This window comes from Myzus persicae, unplaced genomic scaffold, assembly GCF_001856785.1.
Source record: "Myzus persicae strain clone G006 unplaced genomic scaffold, MPER_G0061.0, whole genome shotgun sequence".
In the NCBI taxonomy this organism is placed as follows: domain Eukaryota; kingdom Metazoa; phylum Arthropoda; class Insecta; order Hemiptera; family Aphididae; genus Myzus; species Myzus persicae.
The window spans coordinates 210,167-236,333 of NW_019102498.1; the positions used below are offsets into that span (position 1 = coordinate 210,167).

At 31.8% G+C, this 26,167-nt stretch overlaps 1 long non-coding RNA gene across 1 annotated transcript; it reads left to right on the forward strand.

Annotated features, from left to right (window-relative positions):
• The first annotated feature begins 439 nt into the window (after positions 1-439).
• On the forward strand, positions 440-1,739 carry LOC111032290. The gene is made up of 4 exons (XR_002604298.1): positions 440-622; positions 826-973; positions 1,161-1,426; positions 1,539-1,739. It is a non-coding gene; the product is annotated as an uncharacterized LOC111032290 (long non-coding RNA).
• Positions 1,740-26,167: the final 24,428 nt, after the last annotated feature.

A 26,167-nucleotide genomic window follows, 5' to 3' on the forward strand; every position in this document is an offset into this window, starting at 1 on the left:
ATATATTTAAGATAAAAATCTAATTATTTTACATAAATTCGTTTCATGTCAACCTGATTCCAAATAATTGAATTTATTTTGGCTTTTTTGGCTTTTGTTTTGTGTAAATACTTTTTTTGCTTTTTATTGCTTTGTACAGTTTTTCTAACTGTGGAATTTTTATGTCTGTTATGCTATAAAAATAAAAATAAATGTTTATTTACTTAATAAGAAATGTGAAAACCCGCAATAATAACCGTGACCGTACCATTAGTGTGAAACGACCTTAAACGTATAGATTATCGATCTACAGGTACCTTTTGGGTCGACAGCTTATCGGCTATTGCATATAGTCTGTAGAACTTAAGCTCAGTACTCGTACAACATCGATATCGACCAGTTCAAAATTTATTATTTAAGTGTTATAGTTCTTTATAGTGTTGTAAATTGTAATGTATTAGAATGCCAACAGTTATTTAAGATTTTTTTTAATTTAAAACTTAATAAATACTAATTTATACTAGAAGAACTATACTACAGAACATTTTCTGGGAGAAAAATATTGCTTGTTGAACAGCAAATGTCCCACAATTTCTAAATACATATACTAATAAATCGTATTGCCTACTTATTACATTCACTAGTAAGTAGAAATGTCGAAGTATCAATGTTTTTTTACATAGCAAATTACTAAGAATAACAGCCACCTCCCATAGTCCCGTGTTATATATTATAGAAAAATCCAATTAGGTTAGTACATAATTATTAATTATGAGACTGTGTCAAAAATAGTTTATTATCATTTAATTATGTAAGTTGTCGCACAAAAGTTATTTTATTTTTAAGTTATAGAACCTGTACCGTAGCCGTGGCTTATTCAATACACAAAGCTGTTCAAAGCGAGTTGGAAATACATTAGTATAAATAAATTGATTAAGATAGCGAAGGTGAAGCCAAGCTTCCTTAAACGAGTCCTAGAAGTAAAATTCACTAAGTATAATTAAAACGACATGTTTTTGCATGCATTCGACCACTTATTGTTTCAAAATAATAATAATTTGGAAACTCGTAAAAAATAATTTATTTATATATCAAGTTGTACTTAACTTTTATATTTCATAATACCTACATTTTTAACATTTATATGATTACAAAATTTGTATAAAAAATATTTGTTATAGGTATAGCCGATACAGAAACAGATAGTATAACATTGCAATTATGAGGAACGACAAAAATAAAAAATAGTTTCTGTTTTTTTAATCGAATAAAATACGAAAAAAAAACAAGGTATTATTGATACAAAGATACAGAGTCAAAGCTATAAAACCAAAAATTGTTAAAGTGTTTTATCGATGCTATATCGTATTTCAAAAAAACTCGTCTGACCAAAAATCCACTTTATTCATTGTTCTATAATTGGATAGGCATTAGCACAGATCCACCCGTAACTATTAATTATTATATAACTTTTTAAGAACTAAGACGTTGCAGTGTCTTATTGAGACAATAAGACATAGTGTGACTCTATATTATTTGTATATTATCGATATTTACAGAACCAACAGTACTTGGAAGTTGAAAGTCGACTATAGTTGTGGTGCTCAAAAAATGGAGTCCATAGAATATTATAATATATTGTTGTAATATCCTAGCTGATCTATTGGTACGAAGAGTGATGAGCGATGACCAAGTAACAGGTATATTATTATAAATGTATAATAATTATTTTTTATTACTAAACAATACATTAAATTGTAGGTGGCTATGGAGGTATAATATTATATTGTTTTGCTCTTAAATAATAAATAGTAATAATATACATAGCGTTGTACTTTCGATTGCCCTTCTCATGTAGGGTACACAAAATACGACTAACATCAGCTTTATTATCCGCCCTCAGTAATAATATATTATACTCTCGGTAGAATACCTAATACTGATTATTTATTAGGGGCCTAAGCCTATACTCTTTTGTTGTAGTTCAGTGGTTTTGGTAGGGTTGGATCAGAATCAAATTAATTAAATGTTTATTATTTTAATTAATAATAAATTGTGATTAAAAGAAAATCGATATCGTGACATTAGCGCACATTGACCTTATTTAATTCGTTTTAATATTAGATAAGGAGATTATTGTTAACGAAAAAATTTATAAATTATCAATTAAAATTACCTGTTTTAAACACTAAACACAATTTATTGGCATTAAAAAATCATAGTGACCATTTACTATAGGTACATAACATGATATATGTAGGAGTATTATGTACAAGAGTTTTCCTAAATTCTTCAAAATATAACCATTTGTTAAAACGATGGATAATTTTTTTGCATAACGAAATAAGAAAATTAAATTTGTCTAAAACCGGTTGAGTGCAAAAAATACTATTTTCCTTATTTTTTTTTTGTTTTATTCCTGATTATTTTTAAAAATATTGGGAATTTTTAATTTTGAAATCAAATCTATGATCTATTGGAAACTTCCTGTTAAGTTCAAGATTAAAGAATTTGTTATACCAAAAATATTGTGTATATGAATACACAGAAAAAAAATTGCAAAATCAATACACATTTATTTTTTTTATTTTCCGCTCAGAATCAAACATCTATGGAATAATATTATTTTAAACACGAGACTTCTATTTTAACGATTTGCTCGTGCTAAGTTAGCACTGCTAACCAATTACATGATATTTTAGTTTGTCGGAAATAGACACAAGCAATGTCGTAAATCCTAATTTCCAATCATATTTAGACGAATCCTCGTTCTGCCCCCTACCAGAGAGATTCGCGGAAAACCCATCTAATTATAGACGAACCGTGAAGTACGGGCTATAATATCGGTGTACAGAGAAATGTTGTTTATAAACGGATAATCTTCCGAGAAAAAAAAGATATCGGTGGTATGTATGTATTTATTTATTTAAAAGAATATATTATTGTATGTTTACGTGCGTTTACGACAAAATTTCTCAGTATCCGAGCGTTTTTCTTTTAAGAGAAACTTTTCAAAGAAAATGTAAAAACAAGTTTTATGGAACTCGGCGGTTAAGGCTGCAAGTTCGGAGAATGAGGTCTGGGATTATTATTATGCACCTGATATTTTACTATTATAGTGCGTACCTATATAATCTTAATACATTTATTATTATAATATAAATATGTATAATACGCAAGTCGCTGTTAATGTTTAACGAGAATTTAATTTTAAATGGTTTGGCCGAATTGTTACTTTGTCTCTGTTGGGCTACGAATACAGAACAATAATATTATTATAAAACAATTCGTTATTATTGCGCATGGACGTCTGGTACTATGCAAAATTGTATGAAAGTTACCAATCACTCAATACTTTTATTATCTCCGTTTCAGCATCATGCGGTAAGTAAACAACATCAGTTATGGTTTCGGTGTTCAATTTGTTTTTCTTAATAATTATTACGAGGCGTTATTTTCCATATAAGAAAACATTAAATGTTTTCATTCGGAAATAATAGTACACCGTTTATGAATATTAGAGTGTTTTATATTTATACAGTCGGAAATATATACCGGACGACGGATAGATGCCGTAGTGGTGTGAAAGGTAATTTCGTTGGCGTCTGCTTGCGGGAGGAGCTGGGTTTTTAAATATTTTTTATCGTGGTGTGCCACCCCACCACCGCAGCAAAGTGTAAAAAACAGCCCTTCTTCGGGTGGCTTCAGATAGGATAATATAATAACATTATATAGACGTGTGATACACCTTAATATAAATACTGTAACGAGGGACAGCCGCGCGACAATAATACGTGGTGCGAATAAAGGTGCCGCAGCGATTAAATTGAACGGCGTCTCGTCGGCCACATTTTCGGTTGATCGTGTAGTGGGGGGGGGCTGAGGGTGGGGGGCAGAGAATACGATATTATAATATCGTAGAGACTACGAGACGATAAATAATATACAACAAAAAATAATAATAATTCCTCCTCCTTTTATTTTTTTTTTATCACTCAATAAAAGTTTGGCATCCCGGTTTTTCCGACGCCGACCGTATTGCCTCTCGGTGGGAGGGGGGTGGAAAAAATACCCAACCGACCGCCCGCGCGCATATATGAGAAAACTTTCGTAACGGGGAGCGCGTTTGACGATGACTTTTGAATCGTTAATGGCTTCCGCAGTTTTAAATAATCCGGTGAGCTGATATAGCATATTATAATAATACACTGCAATATTGCGACTCCGAACGAAAATTTCCAACGACACTCGATTTTATTACGACGACGACGACGACGACGACGACGAAAATAATAATAATTGTAAATGAAAAAAACCTCAGTCGAATCCAATAACGGCGCATTATAGTATCGCAGTATGCTGCAGCTTAGGCGAATCATAATATAGTCACCACAAACACCACCCTTCGTAGCACATTCACATTTTCTACATCTCGCAGAGCATTTGTATAGCGAATGACTACATTTAAATAATATTTATTGGTTGTCCTATCAAAAACATTTTTCGTTAAATGTATTTAAAATATTTTACAATTATAGGTGAAATAAGTTATATGTGAAATATATTTTAAATGTCTTGTTCATCAGCTTACAGCGTACATTTTATTCGTATTTATAAATAGAATTTAAATCCCAACAACAAATAGCTATCTCCTAGTTTCGTTATTCGTGGAAATTATTCATACGTGTACTATTATACTATTTATATTCATATTTTACTATGTTTAAGACGATATTAACATAACGTTTTATATGATAATGTGTGCATATTATGCAAAATAATTTTGATACGACGATCATCAATTAATTTAAAAATATAATCATCCTACAAATGCTGTGAGACTCTACTACAGTAATCACGACTATTACTATTACTTTTTTCGTTATTTTTGTTTTCATATTCAAGCTCCTCGAGCACGATCATATACGCAGCGGCGAAAATATAGTTATTATAGCGTACAACACCTCGTCGTAATATTCCAACATTTTAATTATTATCACATCGAACCACAACGTACAATCGTCCCTTGTGTGATTTGGTTGACGTTTTGAGGAGAGACCGGAAACGCCACATGTGAAACCGTCCGTCCTTCGGTCCGGCCACCTCATGTAGAGCATGCTCATAGCAGTATAATAATAATATTAATTAATCACCTCGAACAGCACTGCTCGTTGCCGTTTATTGAAATTAGTTTTTGAAGACGCGAGTACTCCGAGTTCGACAATCCGGTCATTTGTCAATTGTTGTCATTGTTGTTCGGTTGCATAATAATAATACTAATAATAATAATAATATGCGCGCGCGTAAAACGACGCGAATTTTCCACATTCGCGTACAACGGTTTTTAATTAAATTTAACGGACTATAAATTCAGTCTCGCTTCAATTTCTCGTCTCGTAGGATAATTTATCGGTATAATCACTATAATATTATACGCGATTAAGTAATATATATATGTATAGAGTACACCTCCTAGGTTATTCGTTTTACAGTTTTACACTGTTCTGACGTTTATTATTTATACACGCGTCCGCGAATACAATTTATTATTGTTCTAGAGATCCGTCGGAAAGGACTTTGTCTGTACTGTTCGCACTCGATCATTTATACATCTCATCATTTCAAGTACATTTTCAAATATAATACTTTTATGGCGCATTTACTAAACGAATTTTTTTTTGCAAGCCACTCGACTTTCCTTTGGATTTGTATCGGCAAATAATCTTTTTTTTTTCAGAAACTAAAAATTATCATTCATTATTAGAGAATGTATAAGTTTATGTACAAATTTTGACATACTGGAAAAGTTCATTTTTTCTATTTTTTGTTTGTTTTTTTTTTTGCAAATACATTATCCATTTGAAATCGTAATACATACCTAATTATATTTAATAAATAAGTCAGTTTCTCGTGTTATAAGTTTATCGAAAGACATAAATGATTTGAAAGTTTTAATCTCGATTGACACAAATGTCAGCGTTACATTCAGGTTGTCCGTCACACAATGATTATAATTTACACCGGACACGTTACGCAAATTAGGTTACAAAATAATATAGCCTCCTATTACAAAATCGAATATGAACTATCAATACAATATTTTCACACGTTTCAACATAGGTACCAAAGTATAGATCGGCTAACTTTTGGTCGGAGCTAATACAATTTTTTTTTCAAAGTACTGATATTAAATTATAGGGCCATTGTATGATTGCATGAAGTTATACCTATCACAGTTATTAGTAGTTGTATACACTTTACAAATATTATTTTTTGTAATGATAATATATTGCATAGTTTATCATTAATTACAATTTTTTCATCTATAGTATTAATGTATTATTATTTTATAGGACATTAAAAATAATAAATTCCAAATTACTATTAGATACCGGTTTAGTGAACCCACAACAAATAAGTAGCTAAATAGCCTATCTAGAACGCCGCGCTGTTATAATCATAGAAAGTTTTGTTTAAATTTATCTTAATGAAATTATTATTGAAAAATATAACTGTAAATTAATACATTTTACTCAATTCCACTAATTTAATTAAGATCATGTGTGGACCAAAAATAGCCATATTAAGGAAAATAAAACTTTTTTATTTCAAGACTCAATTGTTTGAATAAACTATTTGTTTTGTTACTTAATTTAATAACACACATCGAAACTATAATATAAATATATAATATTATTATAGTGGTTACTCAATTTTTAGAACACATTTGATTTTATCGTATACTTTCATTGGTTATTATTTTGAATTTATATTGTTGTCATATATATTAAGTGATAATTTATATACTGACTACTTATTGTATACCTTAAACATTTAATGAAATTTGATAAATAATATTGTGTTTGGTCATTATGCTTTAGTATATGTAATACATTTTGTAAATGGTGTTCAATATAAAATAAATCTAATACTTTATCATTAAACGCAGTTCAGTTCAGTTAATTTATTCTTTTATAAAATGTATATAGTTTCAACCAAACATTTTTTTTACTTGATAGCTGTGAATTATTAATAATAGTTAATTATTTTGATAATATTTCAACAGACATTAATCATTTAAGTATTTTTTAATTTTATCTCCGAATATTCAGAAGAAAAAAACGTTTCATTATCATATTAATGCAACAACTGAACAACAAAACATAAAATAAAAACTATAAATCGTCATTACACAATATTTTTACACAAAATATTTTCTTTAAAAACGTTGTTTATTTTGTAAATTGTCTATGTGTTTTGTTGTTGTGAGTTAAAAAATTAATTTTTTTTACTTTTTCGTGGCTTATCAAAGCCCACTGTTTTAGTATTGTGTGGAACGGCCGATGTTTAGGATATTTTAACGGATTTAAAAACAAATGTGATGGCAGTCGGCAGTTAAAGAAAACAACACCCATTATAGCAACTATGGCAAGCCCGGAAAAGCATCCGACGGTGTTATATATCCATTATTTTATTCGTGTAACGCGGGAGCGATGTCGTTTCTGGCGCTGTTGTGTCCGAAATTCGCAGACGCACTATGATCTATGATTTGTGAAACGAGGCGAGAAAAAATACGCGAGCGCTGCTAACGATTATTAAAAATTATTATATTTCGCGTCTTAATTAGATTTTAGAGCCATTCCGCCACCGGGTGTCCGTAATTCCGGCAAAAAAGTGCAACAAACAACACCGGGACATAATAAATCCGAGTTGTGAAACGGCATAACTTTTTATTTAGAGCCAACACAAATTCACGGGGGTCTTGAAAACTTAAAGCATGATATATTGAACCAGGTTTTGTATATTTTCGCCGGTTTTTTATGTTTCGGGGTGGTGGTAGGAAAAAAAAATTAAATATATATTTATATATACATATATATGCGCACCAAGCGTTCAGTGGACGCCTCCCAGGCTCTAATTATTATTAACTTATTAACGCCCTTAATTAATATAAACTACCTTTCTTAATTACTTGAAATTACCCGGGGCCCACATACTTTCCGAATGTCTCCTCGAAATGTTTTCCCGCCCCCTACAAACCCTCCCATCACCCACACCACCGGTCTTGTATAGTAATAATATATGTACGAGTATCATCTTTTCATGCCCATTATACCCCTCGACTGCACGGTGCAGTATATCGTGTCACCGCCGTCGACGCGACCACCGCCTGGAAAACTTTTCGGGGGATTTGATACATGTGCTCGGGAATTTCCAGCCATTTCTCTCCAAAGACCTTCTGGATCCCGTGGGGCTGTGGAATTATCTCCCGTTTAATATATCCCAGGTATCCTTTTGACCGTCACATTGGAATGTCACACAGAGACTTTTTTCGACAAGGTTTTATATTTTATGCTTCATTCGCGTTTTATTCAGTTTTTTAAACGAGTTTTTTTAACTTACCAACCCGCTGTTAAACCTTAAGTTACATTTCAAATCTCTGTTTCACGTACTTACTAGATTTGTGATGATATACTACGAACGACTTTTTACTACTTTGTTTTGTTTGTTGAACGTCTAAAATGAACAATAATTCTCATTTAACGAGTTTTAATGAAAATAAAAATAAAAATATAAGCTTAGAACAAAAAATAATTTATTAGACCAAAATAATAAGCGGAAACATCAACAGGATATTATCGCATATTATTTGTGGGTATTATTTTAGTATAGGTCATTAATTAGCATAATACATGACCATTGCCTAAGAAAATAGAGTCAGTTTTCACGAATAAAAAATTTTAAAAAAATCTAATTTATAACGTCATACTATTACTAATACTAGTATTGATAGATTAATGTCCAACGCACAGATTAAAATTAAGAACATTTATTTACGTTATTCAAGTGTTCAGTAATCAGCCTAATTTATAAAAAACAAATAACAATAAAATAGTAACAGTAATATAGTTTATTATTCGATTAATATTGTTACAAAAAATGGATAGGTGAAGTTTTGAAGTTGACGAGTCATCTATACTGTGTCTGATTGTGTGTATATACTGCAATCGGTGCTAATCATTGTGCATATAGGTTATGTATAATATCATATACGAGAGAGAGTTTTGAGGATTGAGAGCAGCCAGAAGCGCCTGGCGATATGTAATTATACACACTGACCCCGGAAACGGTCAGAGCATACCAATGAGATGGAGAAACAGGAAGGCACGGAAAGGGAGGATGAGAAAAAAATTCATAAATAATATCCGGATGACCCGTCCGGTATTTATAGACGGATGAAATATCATCCCTTTATACATGCGTGTGTATGCGCGTATATCTCTCTTTTTTTAATATGAAAAGTTGAAACAAAAAAAAAAATTTTAAAAAAGGCACAGATGAAAGAAACGCGTATGTGGGCAAAAAAAAACGACGATATACGGGCGAAGGGGTGAGAAATAAGTATAATTACCCCTCTTTTGTCCCGATGGCTAAAAATGTTTTGATATATTCAGCACCGAAAAATATCTCTACCCCGTCTTTACAGTCGGCCGATTCCGACCTTTTTTTACCCTACCACCCACCACCCACACCCTTCTAAGGGATCGGCTTCATAAAAAGGGTTACACAATGAAACAAAGATAACGGATATGACGTATGGATTAGTCCCTTTTATTTTTAACCCACTACTCTGCGTGTCCAGCGACCGCCGCGACTACGGCGTATACATATATGTATGCCCGAGCATATAACTCCCTTCGCCGCTTTCTGTATGTGAACGAGCACTGCCGCACACATACACACACACACACACACACACACACACACACACACACGCACACCCGCACACCCGCGCACCCGCACACCCACACACATTGTAATATCGCATGTGATATGCACACGTATATACGGTCGCCGACGAAGGGATTCAGTTTACCATAAGGGACGCGCGCTGTCCGAGCCAGGATTAAACGTCCCCCTAAGACAAAAGGTGTTATTATAGGGAATATTTTATAATATTTTGCGTATATGATATTATACGTACATGACGGTCCGGCGGACGCGCGCCGCAACGCAATTACAGCTCCCCGGTGATATATAATCATTTATAACGATCTGTAAACCGAAAAAGTTGACCGAAAGTGCTGTGGCGGCGGCGTCCGGTCCCATTACAAGGGTAGCGGTATATGGTGTGCGGTAGCGAAAATATTTTTCACCGGTTTAAGATACCGCGAGCGCGTTTAATTATATTCTAATAATAATAATAATAATAATAATAATATCATTGTACAGTGCGGGCAAATAATAAAATATAAATAATACCGTAATGTTTAATCCCTGGAGCACGTCATGGTCGCAGCACGTTCACACAATCGCAATCATTTTTACATCGCAATTCTATTGATGTTTATCAGTATATTTTGGTAGGGAACTTATTATTGAATTTATGGGTTCACTACTATTATACACGTCTTATTGTATGACATAGAAAACCATTCGTTTGGCGTTTTATAGGTAAGTCGTTATTTGAATAATTATAATACTGATATGTATCGGTACACGCTGGACATAGGTCAATCGAAAAATGTACATAATTCTTAATTACCGGTAAATTACGGTTGCAATGGTTATCCCTTCTGCTCAATTTATTAAAGACGTTGCCATAGGCTATTTTCGTTTGACATTATTCGAATTTATTAAAAATTCTAGCTGGCTGGATCTGCTCCAAAGATTCTGAAAAAAAAAAACTAATGCGCTAGTGATGATGTCCATTAACACGACTTTATACATTGTAGGTAGGTACACTTGGCCTACGATGTTACGCCAGGATATGTGTAGTGTATTGTGTATATAGTGTACAATTTTAGTAGTTATATACGTTGAATGTTTATTGCATATAATTCCTAGTTACAGGCCACATTATTACAACGTAGAAATAGTTATGCTTGTCATAACTAAAATAGTAATCGTTTAAACGACCTATGTTTTACCAGAAAAGGTACATTATAGGCAACTGTGGTTATCTAAAGTATTAATCTGTGTTTATAAATATTTTTCGAATATGTAGAGAGTTACAGATATAATGCATCGTTCAAAGACCTTCGCCATTATAGGAACTTCGAGTACATAATTTTCTATAAATTCTCGTCGTTCACAAATATATTAAAGAAAATTGTTTTATTTATTAACCTTGCTAAACCAAATTCGAGTAGTGTAATTAATATTTTCGGAATACTTATCTATTGGTAAACAATTTGGGATGTTTAGGCCACACATAATACATCTGGTATATATGACTGTATGAGTGACATGGTCTTCCATAAATTATATTGTTTTCTTCATATCAGATGAAAAAATCTAAATTTGATCAATAAATTATTATAATGGATTATTAAACGATAATAATTATTGTATTATACTAATAATTTACAACTGATGTACAGTAAATATGATTCAGTAATTGCTTAACACTTCATAATGTTTAAAACCCGTATTGTTTATTCCCGGTAAAATCATTAAAAGTGAAGGTTTGGACAGGATACAGAGACTGTGTAGGACGCGTTTCACTATAGCTTTGTTCACCTCCGTAAAACTATTTATTGTATTACATCATTGAATTAAAAAGCAATGATAAATCATCGCATGCATGTAATAATAAAAATCTTAGCGGACATTGGTGCTCATAAAACAATTAAGATTTTGTTTAAAACTGGGGTGTACATTTTCAAATTTTCAAATCATTAAGTATTTTCAAACTAATTTTAGAAAAAAGTGTATATGCATCTATTATATCCATGTATTTTTTTCTGTATGGTTATCTTTACATGACACTGTTGATTTATTATTAGTATCCAAGTAGTAGTGTAAGTTTTACATTTAAGATTTTAGTCGCTTTGTTAAGAATATTTTTTACTATTTCAGAAGAAAAAAGTGAACTAATTTTAAGACAGTAACTATAAATACCTATATATATATATATATGTATTGAACATTATAAACTCTGGGTAAAATTTTAAAATGTAATTTTTGTATGTATAGTAGAACTTTACATATGTTTATCACCAATAGGTACTTATTTTAGAAAAGTTGAAAAATATGATATTCTAATTTCTAACATTTTATATTACTTTCATTTTAAACCTTATTAATAGTTAATCAAACAACCATCAACTTTTAACTGTCTAAAAGCACCATTTTATATTTAAATTTCTCAATCTGAAGCAACATAATTATATAAGAAGGTATATTGATTATTGAACGAATATTATAGTTTTTATTTTATTAACAAAATTAAATTAGCAAAGTGATGTATCGTATGTGTTTTATAAATTTTTATTTTTCAACGCTGATCTAAACTGTAATTACTTATTATAAATAATTAAAAAAACTATGATAGTTTAATATTCTGGCTTGATTCAAGTTGAAGTGCGTATAAAAATATTATTTTGCTTCAAGCTATGAATTCAGAATTATATGTTTTAGTATTGACATAGACTAATTCTCTCATGTATATTATTATTTGCACAATGTTTATGGTACCTAATTCTCAAATAAGACGTTATAAACTATACTGAATGAAAATCTACAAAGTATGCCATTTGACCTTAACGAAAGAGTTTAAATACTTACCAAAAAGCAGCAATCATATTATCTATGATAGTGCAAAATATTGCCCATTATAATATAATTTTAATTATTTATGAATTAGTAGCGAAATATTTTAAATAATTTATAAAATTATTATAATATTTCACAATACATTTTAAATAATTAAACATTAGTGGATAATTTATACGTTGTTAGACCTTTTATTGTTGTCGGAAGTCGCCTTTATGTACTATCGCTTTTGATCTCTTGAAGTTTGTCAACAATTTAACGTCCGGTGTGGCATGTACTAAACTATGCAGTTTTGTCTTGCGTTTATCTTGTATTATACAAAATAATAATTCCTACACGAGTCATGCATACGTCTTATAATATTACTATATTATGATGTTGTTATACACCGTAACAATATTATATACCTACACGAAAACATATACTTCTAAATGTTTATATAACAATATACATATATACAATAACAAGTATTTATTTATGTTCATATTATATTATCCGCCGTATAACGTGTTTATTTATCTCTGCTCCAATCGAATAATCGTTGGAATAAATAAAATCTCGTGCAACTCGGTGAATTGAAATGTATTAGCATGAACACTGTTCTACTTTCCTCGAACATTTTTATCATTTTATTTATAATATTATACTCGTATATAGTGCACACACAAATACACAATTTGCGTATACCTATATATAAACAGCATAAAGTATATCAAATAATTATTTAAAACCGTTGTATTGTAACTTACATTTCTGTAGGTTTAAAAAACATTTTTCCACGAATGACTGAGTATACACATAAATAAAACAAAACCATTATTTCGATTTAAAAATTTAATTTTGAGTTTTTTGTTCTGCAGTGAATAATTTGTCCAAACTAATGTATACACTTTTTTCTTCACGTTTTAGCTCTTCGCAGAAATATTATTTTCCTGAAAACTCACATTGCAAATTATGCATAATTTTACTTGCACTGCACCAAACGTTTGTACTTTTGATTTATCTGTTGATTAACAATAAATGTTTGGGAAATATTTTTTTATTCTTTTGATATAAACTAATTTCACAAAAATAAAATAAGTATAGAAATGTATTAGATTTTTCTTGATCAACTATAAAATCATTTGTTATTATATACCTTCTATGAGTATTAAAAACGGTTTTGAAGGGAATGATTTATTAATTCTTTCAATGTGTTTATTATTTATTTACTGTTGTTTTTGACACTCGGAATAATTATTTGACAATTGTACTTAGATAAATCTGTATAGAGTTTCTTTTTGTAGCGCATAATTTGTAGTAAAACACACAGCGTGACATTAAAAAGTGATATCAAGGAAAACGACGCTTCCCATTCCGTTATCGTATACACACAGTATACTAATATTATTACTATTATTATAATGTTCGTTGTATTTTTGCCTATCGAGGTTATATTTTATGGACGCCAGCGCCAGATCGGTTTAAGATGAAAAGCAAACATTAAATCTTCTGTGACCGCGGAATGATTTTTTTTTTTAATATATATATACATCATTTTTTTCTTGTGGTTTCACGAGCGATAAAGCTCGCGAGTAAATTAAATTTTAGAAAAAGGCAAAATAAAAATAAATAAATAAAAATACGAGAAGTAAAACCCATAAATAAAACGGAATCGAGGGAGAACGCCGAACATCAGTATTAAATTATATTTTGAGATGAGAAGGAGAAAAAAAAATACAACGAAAATGTAGTTTCGTTCTCATATTTGCTCTTCTGGCAATAATTAAAAAATATACATTGCAAAAACGACCGTTGAGATCATCAGCCCGGAAACTAATAAATCTTTCTTTTTTAATTACGCTTGTTCTTATCAAATAAACCACCGGTTTCCCGGTCATTGCAATCTGCATCTTATAATAAGTTCATTTTGTTGTTTTTTTCCCCCTTGACTTTAAAACTACCAAAACACGTGAGTTATTGCTCTGGTCCGGATGTTAACGATTTTGCATAATGTTATGTCTGAACGATCATATGTTCACGGATATCTATTTTACAAATTACAATTCATTTCAATAATTTTCAAAAATATAGTTTATTGTCAAAACGATTTAGAGTGCACATAATATATTATAATATAAGTTTCTATTTGTATTAAATTATAAGTTTACTGGAATAATGTACTGAAAAATCTAACAAATCGTTATGTAATGTTTAACTGTACATGTTTATAGGTAGGTATGTAAAAAATAAATATTTTTTTTACTTTCAAATTTCGAAAATCTATAAAATTGTGGAAATGACAAACTGCGTCTACATTCGCTAGTGCCCATTAGACTTATTAAATTGTGTATACCTACCAACATTTCCTAATTGGATGAAAAGTTCAGTGTAATATTTTTTTTTACATAATATATATCTTTTTTGGTCTACTACATTGTGTCGGTACTTTCGAAGCTCAAAAATCATGTTGGAGTATCAGCCTACTTAAAAATGCCATAATGTTATACGTTGCAAAATTTAACAACAATACTATACTATTAATTTTAATAATTTATAGGTATTTTAAATTCGTTTTTAGTACCTTTACATAATATTTAATAAATATTTATATTCAATGCATACGGGACTTGAATACACATCCGTCACTAAATCATTGTGTCCAGGTTAGTGTGCAGTAGAGTATAATATTATGTCAGACGCCAATTGGTCAGTGGTTTGGATTCAATCGTTCTATACGTGCAAATTGCTGGCAATATTCCAATTTTTCTGCTGCGGAATACTATCGTAAAATATACGATGGTCTGAATGTACGTCTGGTATTTTTTTTGTTCACATACAAAACTTTATAAGTAGGTAGTACGTTGATTTTGGTAGTCTGTTATAATGATGTCTATAATAGTAGTTATCGATGACTTCCTCATATGTGGTGCAGACGTTACATGTGTATGTGTGTACCCACGTCTAGTGTTGTGTTAAGTTGCTACAAAAGTTAGTATTTGCCATAGTCGCCTATATTATTGCTGATCAACCCATTCTTGGTTACTTAAACTGATATTTATTAGTATAGGTAGTTCAAGTAACTATAATAACTATAAAATATTCTATAAATGATAATGTCTCACTTTACTTATATTTTCTATAATTATTATTATTATTTTTTTTATTGAACGTAAAAGACCGCGGCAGCTCTGGCCATTGGTCTGACAGTAAATTACATTATTAATACATATTTACATAACTTTTATACTTATTATATATACAAGTTAAATTTCTTTATATAAAGTGGATTTTTTTAGAAAAATAAATAATTTTTGAATTGCGTTTGATTTCGGGCTGAGGATTTCGTATAGGTGTGTGGTTCCGAGAGTTTTAATACGATCTTGTTGGTTTTTTCTGCACTCGGTGAAGATGTGTTTGATCGTGAGTTGGACGCTACAAGAGATGCAGTTGGGAGGAATGGAGGATCCTCTTTTGTCGTAAGGTGTCGGTGGGTACATGACGTATGACCTATTCTTAGTCGGTTTATAATTGTTTCTTGTCTTCTAGAACAGCCAAGAGGGGGAGGCCATGGTATTATTGTTTTTTTTAAATTTCGTTGAGTTTGGTAGTTTGATTTGACCAATGTTGTTGCCACCTTCCAATTGTATGATTTTTTTTATGCTTTTTTGCGTCGGTATAAGAGAAATCTGGTATAGTAATAGCTTTAGGTGACATATGCGCGAGTTTGGAGACCTCGTCGGCTTTTTCACTATAATTATTCGTGTTGCATATTCTTATTATCATGGTATACTAGAAAAATTAACCTACGAGGCCTGTACAAACGCGTTACGAAGCACTACTCCATAAATCAGCGAAACATTTTAAACCACCTCTGATCACCACCTCCCCTTTCAGTGGAATCATACAGGCCTTGCTTTATCTGGTGTCACAAAACAGTGTGCTCTTATCGTATATTATATTATATTCGTACGTTTATACACGCGATGATAAAACGAGAGTTTTCCATAACCCGTCGGTCGACGGGGAGAAGACGACATGAGAGTAGTTATAGTTGTAATATTGCAGTAGTGGTAGTAGATATTGTATCCAATTAGAAGTAACACGCGCATTGTGTTAACACGACTTCGGCGGTGGTGAGATCGTTGTTCTCGATTTTTCCGCAGCATCTTCCCCCACGCAGCTTTTACCCCTTTTATAACGACGGCGGACCAAACACCGACGCCACGTATACGCGCACACTACACGTACTGACGAAGTGCTCTCGTATATATATCCATATAATAATATATATTTATACATGTAATGCATATATATTGCACCCACGGACTGCCGATGAGGAGCGGAGGACATAAACACGAGAATCGGAGCTAAAAATTTCCAAGCCACGCCGCCGTCAAGATGATATTTAATTAAAACACACGCACACAACGGGCGACGAGCCGCTGCAGGAAGAATTACACGCGGAAAAGAGGTATCTCTCTCTCGTGTATCACTCCCATGACAATAATATGATAACCCCTCCACCACCGCTGCCATCACCGCCGTGGCCGCCGAGTCTGGGGCACGTTGTATTTCGAGAACTTTTCACCGACAGAGGGGCAACACTACACTGTACACGCAGATATATACTACGACTGTACTACTGTAGTGTAGTGCACGCACACATATACACATAAATATATATATACGCGTGTATTTACTGCGTGTTATAGGTGACGACGCCCCCCCCCCACATCACCTGCACCCCGACACCGCGTATACGCGTGTACAACACACAAACACACGCCAGTCGCGTTTTACCCCTTTCCTATATATACATGTATATACATAATGCGGGGCGAAATGAAGAAATGTGACGTAACGCTAACGATTCTTTAGAAGGTGTTAAGAATACGCCGGGCAAAGTTTTCGGAAAGGTAATAAAACGTTATTAGACTCTTATAACAAAAGACAGAAGGTCCCACATCCACCACCCTCCCCCCACCCTACGTCCATCTCTTCGCCGTCTACGATCTCTGTTGTAGCGCGCCCGATCCCCTTTAATTTTAATGTTACTATAAGAGCTCTCGTCGTGTTATTAACGGAGACGCCGGCGTCGACTATACCACGGATGATACCAAATACACGCACACACATACTTACACATTTATAATATATACGCGGGTACATAACAGACTGCAACGAAGAACAACTACGCATATCATATTATTATAGCCATTCTCTCGACTTCTATATTATATGCCTACTAATGATTATAACTGTACCTCGTTTACACGAGTATACATATTATTTACCCTTGATATATATTATTCGAGTACTATGCATCACATTATAGGCTCGATGTTTTGACTTTGCCGTCAATTTATCCTGTCGATTGTCAGTAATTAATTTAATTAATTAAAATTGTTTTTTTTTGTTTTACTAAAATTATGCCAGAAAAAATGGGTGTAGAATATATTATACATGCAAAAAATGTCACTATGATTAGCAGTCACATAAAATATCTGTATTTGCATCAAAGTTTATCCCTTAGAAACGATACAGCCATATATATTACCTATGTTGTATAGGGAGGTAATAAAAGTAGAGACATGCGTGTATACCTATTAATAATACTTCAACACAGTATAAAACCATAAGTAACACGTGTTCAAAAAAAAAAAACAGTTACGCGACATTATAATATGGATAATTAAACTATACTTTGGTCGGACGACAAATATATAGCTATGGAGTATTATAGTAACTGGTATATTTTATGCATTAGCCCATAGAGCCTTATAAATAGTTTATAATGAATAATAACTTATAATAAATTATGTTTAGAGGCTTTCGAGCTACGTATGTATGTATAATTTATATGTATATGGTTTTTAGATTAAGTTTATAATATCAGGTATACTAGTGTACAACCCAACATTGTAAATGCAATGAGTAATTTTTAACATATTGTTATAATATGCGAACGAATATGTTTTTAGGTAACTAAGTACCTTCCGACTTGGTTATATTCGACCCTAGTTTATTAGAAAACCGGAGGCAGGTCTATTGTAATTTCATACTGCAGAGTACCAAAGTGCAATTTTTCATAAAAGTACTCGGCCATTTTTCATACAACTTGACAATAACACTAAAGTCTATAATGATATATATAATAATTTATAAATAGCGTTCATAACACATACTATAATATTGTTACTAATGCTTGTGTATAAAACGTAAAAAGACATATTTTTTATGACCATCACTGCGTGTATCGGGTCACTCTTATTATTATAATAACGTGTACCTAGTGATTTCAATATAAATCTCAATAGGTAATATACAGCAGTAAAATATTATTTTAGAATTTTAGATATATATTATTTATTTACGAAGATCAATGGATGATCTAGGGATTGTCATATGCACTCCCGCTCATTAGGTAAACAATAATTTGCAAACTGCTATACACATCTGATCTCAACAGTCAACTGTTTATGTAGTACATCCCCTTGAGGCATGTCAATGATATTCACATAAGCCGTACACTGTATAATATAAAACTATTAAGCATTTGAATTCTGTAATACTTCGTGTGTTTTTTAGAATAAAATAATATTTGATATTATACTATGCTATTTGAAGTTATGTACATATCAGTTGTTAACTCTCAGTTTATAGTTTATTCTGTTATTATTACATATTAGTGTTCAGGATAAAATCCCATAAAATATAAAAGTGTTTAGTATTATTATTATTATTACTATTATAATTATTATTATATTATTATGTTTAGTTATTTTATTTTTTTTTTGTTTTTCAGGTGCAGTATCTTACCTTATTATAGTAAAAATAATTACTCGATATTTATATTACATCGATAATCGATAAATTTTATATTGCTGTAATTTGGAAGTTTGAATACGAAGGTATTACTATAGAGTATAGGTAAGAAATCAATATCACTAAATTCAATATAGTAGTGACCATAACACTGCACCCTCTATTGTAATCGGAACATTGATAGAGTTGTTTTACCGCTCTACTGACCTTATGAATTATCAAACAAAGAGTGTGGTTACTCTCCCCTCTATGTATACAAGTTTGTGTCCGGGTAACATTTTGATCTACGAGTTAAGGGGAAACACACAAATACAAACAACAAATATTCAACCCGTGATTCTACAATAGATTTTTGGTTTTTTTTTTAAATGATTATTTTATACGATATAACAGTGAATTCGCTGCGTTGCAATGGAGGGTAATTGAGATATGGCCACCTTTGAATTTGTAAGAAATAGTGGGTGGGTGTGAGAAGGAGGACCATGAGAAATAATTTAGTAACTACTCATATAACTAGTATTTTTGTCTTTAGTACTACAAGTAGCTAAAAATATAACAATAAATGAAATTATCAATACACTAGCCTCTGAAAAATGTCAAGTTCACCAAACCAAAATAATGAGCAATTGTAATGTAAAAAAAATAAAACTACAATTTTGATTTAAGAAAATATATCCTTCACCCACCACATTCGATCATAAAATTTTGAAAAGATTATAATAAAAAAAAAACACGTTCTTTAATTTAAGACTGAGATAGAGAGAACGAATATCCAATTTGTGCAACGACCATAACAATATACCTATTTATAATCATTGACATATTATTATTCATGTTTTTATAAAACAAATAGAAGCTCTGCCTAGGTTACCTTTTTGTAGGTGTATTACTTTGTGTCTCTGTTGAAAATGCGTTTAATATGCACATTGTCTCAAGTGTAACAATAGTCGTATACCTTGAGATGTGAGTATATCATTCGTCTTCTATACATATTACATATATAACATCAAAACGTAGGTATAGAGTTATTTATTATAATATATTATATTATATTGCCACGCGCAAATATCGGTCTCATTGCCCCTCGGGCTAAAAATTATTATACCTATTATAGCTACCCCTATAATATTATATGCTATTATATCGACGTCTTTATTGAAATTTCTACAGTGCACCGCGTAAGTTATAGCGTCCCATTAAAGGTTTGCCGGCAAGTTATTATTAATCAACGAGGGTTTTCTTATCATCGCGGTCCCCCGGGGTAGCGCATTGCAAAGTCTTGTTAATACCGAGTGTTGATTACGTTCAATAAACCCGCTCCCTCTCTGTCAAACTTATCACTTTCCGATCGCATCTTAAAACTACCCATAACCATAAATTACACAGTGAAATATTTAATAAGGTGGTGCAATACCGGAGTGGTCTGTTTGTGGTGGGTTAAGTGAGGGTGGAGGGGGGTATCCCAGAATAACGTTATCTTTTATGGCCTAATACCATATCAAACGCTCAACGGTTGTTGTTCGAGTGCAGCACACGGACGCTGATCATCCTTTCAACCCGCGATCGCATAATATCCGATTACGGTATCGATACAATTATTATATTTTCATCGTCAGTGGTTATATAATATTATTAATACACAGTCGACGTTTTCGTTTCGAGATAACGCACCGGGCTGGTAGCGGAAACGATTTCAATAATATTATTATTATTATAATTATAATTATTATTTCACTGCCGATCAGATTTATAGATATGTGTATAATGATATTATAATATAAACTTTATATTAGAAAGTAAAGGCAGATCGTTCGGAGACGATGATATTAATATTATAATACTTACGTATTATTGCATGTCCACCGTGGAAAATGGTTGGATTGAACACGGGCTTTGACTCGCCAAATGTCATTACGCGAAAATCATAACAAATGTCATCATTGTTGCCTTAAGTCTTGTAATTTCCTGACCATGCATACATTATAATCAATTACGACTCGGAAAATGCATGTGTATAATGTACATTCATGTGTTTAAAAATAAAGTAATGTATTATATTTTTACAGCGTTTTTTAAAATATTTTGTTAGAAATATTGCAGCACCCTCATGTACATAAAATATTAATATTTATCAATTTCTGTGTAAGATATAGTATGTCTAATTGTTGAGTACTGCGACAATACGTTTATAACTACAATTAGTGTAGTATTTATATTGTTATGACGATGAAGGATATACGTTTTCGATTTCGATAAATTCGTATATTTTTCAGCGAAAACGTTCGATTGACCTTTGAAATAGTATAATATGCTTAGCAGTTGAAACGAATAGCGGATGAAATATTAAACGCAGTAAGGCATTTATGTAACTATCCAAATTAGGTCAATTTCTACAACTTTTATCGCTCACTAGTTTTTGGAAGACAAAACGGAAAAACTTAATTTAGTATACCTAATAATATAATATATTGTTACTCATCTTGATTTATAACCATTATATTGAACTATTGTATTATGATGGTTTCGCTCTGTTTTAAGATTTCAAACCTTTTAAGCACCCGGAACGCCTAAACTAATCTCTGGATGACCATAATTAATTTTAAAAAAATGTTGAGTTTGACCACAAAATTATATCACATTCTTTAAAGTATATTTTTTTTAGTTTTAAATGATTCCCCACATTGATATACACTGCTAGTATATATTATTACTACTACTGATGTTTAACGACATTGGATCAGTTAGCGTTTTTTTACCATAAAAAAATAGGTAAGTACAACATGATATTATTATGCTGAGCACGGAACGTTTATTGTATTAAACGGCGAATATTATGTGTGTACACCTAATTGATTCGTGATTATTGAAGGCGATTATTTTCGAATTTTAATAGGTCGTAAAAAGCGTCCCCTCGAAGTGTCATTTTGGTCGTGTCTTCGGGTATAAAATAGAAGGTGTACATATATATATATATATATATCGGAAAAGCTCGTTTTCGCGTAAATAAACAGCAACGAGGGTGGATGCTGTCCCGTCAACAGGTGGGTTTGCCGATCAGCAATTGAACGGCCGCCCGACCCTTTTACGTCCCTTCGAAAAGTATAAAAAAAATCAAAAATAAAATAAATACACCGAAAGAGAGAAAAAAAAGGCCATCGAGCTTGTTTATAGGCTTAACCCTCCTCGATTCACTATATTTATATATATACGTTGTTAACCTCTGTTATTTTTTTTCAGCCTCTTTTTTTTATTTTTTATCGCACCCGATTTTACACGGTCGAATTATTTCAATCGGCAATCGGGTGGCGGCATGCCACGCGTATTATACAACGTAATCGTTTTATTTTGTTTCAGTCGGTGGTGTCGGTGGGTCCGACGCGCGGGTTATGCAAACACTTCGACTCTCGCGCCACATTGTGTGCGTACCCCTGTCGATTACAAGGTGTGATCCGCTCCTCTGGTTATTTAGCTTGAAATTGTTATTTATTTTTATCGATGTATTTGTACGTTTTACGTGGACTTTTTTCCCTTATACTTTCTGATCGCCATAATCATCAAATCGGCTGAGATTTCTGGGGATAATCTAATCATAAGACATTACACGCTGAATAATTGTAATTATATAATATTATTGGAAGTAGGTATTGTAATGTAGCATATTATGTTTATTTATTAAATTCCTATAACTTCAAATTGTACTCGCCATATAAGTGCACTTATTAAAATCGTATTTAAAATACAAAACAGGCAGTAGAGGTTAATAACATTAAACTCTCCAATCTATTGGATTGTAGGAATGTTTTTCAGTCCAAAATAAATTTCAATATGCAATTTAACTATTTTATTTCAAAAACATAAACTTCATTAAATTAATATCATATATAATATGATTGCAAATAAAATTCGGTATAAATACACGACAATCATACAAATCATCCAGTTATCTAAATTATAGACATTAACATTTTTAATTACTCGATTATAATTCTATATTATTACTCTGCACATTTTCACAAACAAGTTATTTATATTTATGCGATTTCCAAGTTATAGTAGTTACAGTAAGAAATTACGCGTACGTCTACAAACGAATAGTATGTATATTTTTATTATGTACTTTTCTATATTAGCAATTTGGAATTCTGTTATAAAAGTTTTCACAACAAGTTTTAATGTGATACGTGTAAGCGTGTTTTCTCACTTCGATGCTATATTATTAGTTTACACGTTTAAAAGAATTCTATAGTCACTCAAACGTTAATAATAATGCTTATTTTTTATTATTATTTTTAATCCTATGAAAAATAATTTTGCCTTAAAGCAGAAAAAGTTCAAAATCTAAAACTCTGAATCAAACAAATTTTTAATTATATTAAAATATATTATATGTTTACTTACTTTTTGTTATTTTTTTCTTTTTTTGTGATAAATACGCCTTTGCAAAACAACGAAAATATATCGTTTTCCGGGTGTGTGTTTGACGGCCTATATGAATTTCCGTTTATATAATATATTTTATCTGTCTCCACAGTTAAAAATACAATTCAAATCTGTTAAACTTCGTCTCGTGGTCGTAAATCTTCTTTAAAATTAATTTATGCTTAATATTTAAATTTATTAGAATCAGATTTAATATAAACAACATTAAGATTAGTTACAGTGTTTATCTCTCAAAAAAAATATATTTTACATTTGTTCAACAATTACATCAAAAATACCGTTTATCAAAATAATATTCGGTCGATTCGCTAATCCTAAAAATGGTGATACATTTTCATTACAGCAACGTAAGAAAATTATATTATTTTTCACATGCAAATATTTTTTACATTATGAAGTAGTTCTTAACGATAATAATATAATAATACCTACAACTGAAATTGAATTTAAAATACCCCAATACTACATTAGCAAAAAAAGATCAAAAACTTTTTTGTTGTGGTATGCTGCAAGTAAGCGGTTGCAGTGCTCAATTTGGCACTAACGACTATGGCTGTTGCTCGTACGTCGCTGCAAAGAGCGTCTTGTCTAAGCGGTCCATATAAATAAAAGTAATGGCATCATTATATTAAAATAATATAGTGTTAACTATATAAAAATATAATAATATAATACAGTAAACATAACTTTTCGATCGGGTTGAAAGTGCAGACGGTATATGAAATTATAATTCTATAACGAAAATTGTTTTCGATATTCGGACGCGGTCACACCGCATCGGATTTTATGCACATCACATTATTGTACCTATATTTATTTTTATATTATTCAAAAACTATTATAGTATTGTTGTACGCGTATAATGTTAACGTGTAAAGTGAAGAAAAATGTAATGTTCTTTCGCGTCGGTGGCGATGGATGAAGGAAACATTTTGGACGTCTTTCTCGTACGAAACTACGATATTATTATTATTATATAATATCGGAATAAAGCCGCGTGGCGTATAATATAATAATATAAATCGCCAGTCGTTGATAAGTCTGATAGGGTTTACCCCTCCGCTCGTTGCCGCCGATACCTGAAGTCGTTTAGACCCCGGGCTGAAGGGAGGCGGGTGTCGGCGGTGGGAGTGGGTGAGTTGGTATGCGAGGGGTGCGATATAATATAATAATAATGCTATATATGTGTATTGCGATTTCTCGGCGGCGGCGGTGGAGAAAATGGGGATGTGAGGAAGAGACGCGCCCTCGTGCGCGTGACGGGGTAGCAGCTCATATTTCGTTCGGTACTTTGTGTCGGCCGGGCCATCAATTTTACTTTTGCCACAAGTATATATCATACGATTGTTATTCAGGGGATATATGGCCGACGAATCTATTATGTACAAGCGTACCTCATGTGCGTTGCGGTTTATTTTATATATTTTTTCTTCCTTCCCCGGGCGCACCAATTTGAAGAAAAAAATGTATATACCTACCTACTGTACGGTGGAAAACGCGCACGACCGCAGCCGCCGCAATGTCCGTGTGAGGGTTGGTGGTGGTGGTGAGTGGGAGTGCGCAATAAAAAAAATCCTTGGAGTAATATCCACAGACATTTGTCTCGGTCAGAGAACCGATTTTTTTTCTTCTCGCTCAAATTCTATACCTGCACACAATTGAATTGCCCGTACTCCTGCAGTAGTATAGTGTGCCTGTAGACTTTTCCGAAATTTCCCCCTTTTCCCATATTTTATTCGTTACGATGCATTGTTTTTTTTTTGCCCTATACTTTTATTGTGTACCCGTGACTTGTAGGTAGGTAAGAATATATTTTTATATTTTGGAGCAAATCACGCGAAACTCGTCTGTACATACGAAGCTATCACGTTTCGCTGGGCTCACGGGCACATAATAATATAACAATATAATACAGATACGCACGACTTCGATATTTTACTGATATTATATTCGTGACTCCGGCCCATGTTATAATATTACGTTATAGTATTGTGTACTGTATTATAACACTCCTCTGACCACCTACCGACGCCTTGTGGTCAAAGGTATATTTATTATAGGTAATTCATTAAGATTACAAATAATAATAATAATAATTATTATTATTATTATAACAGTTGCACAGGAATAAAAATATTGTCTTCAAGCCACGTGTAGCCCTAAACGTCATATCGCGAGCAGTGATCACCATATTTGCTTCGAACTAAAAATATGATTTTATATCTTTCACAGAAATTAAATATTATATTATGTTATAAACAATAAAATAATTGTATCATATTGACATCCACTTCTTACTAAGAAGTTCTTAGTCCATATTATTTTTTCTTCTTGATATGTATACTTACCACAATCGGCATACAATATACTATACAGTACATAG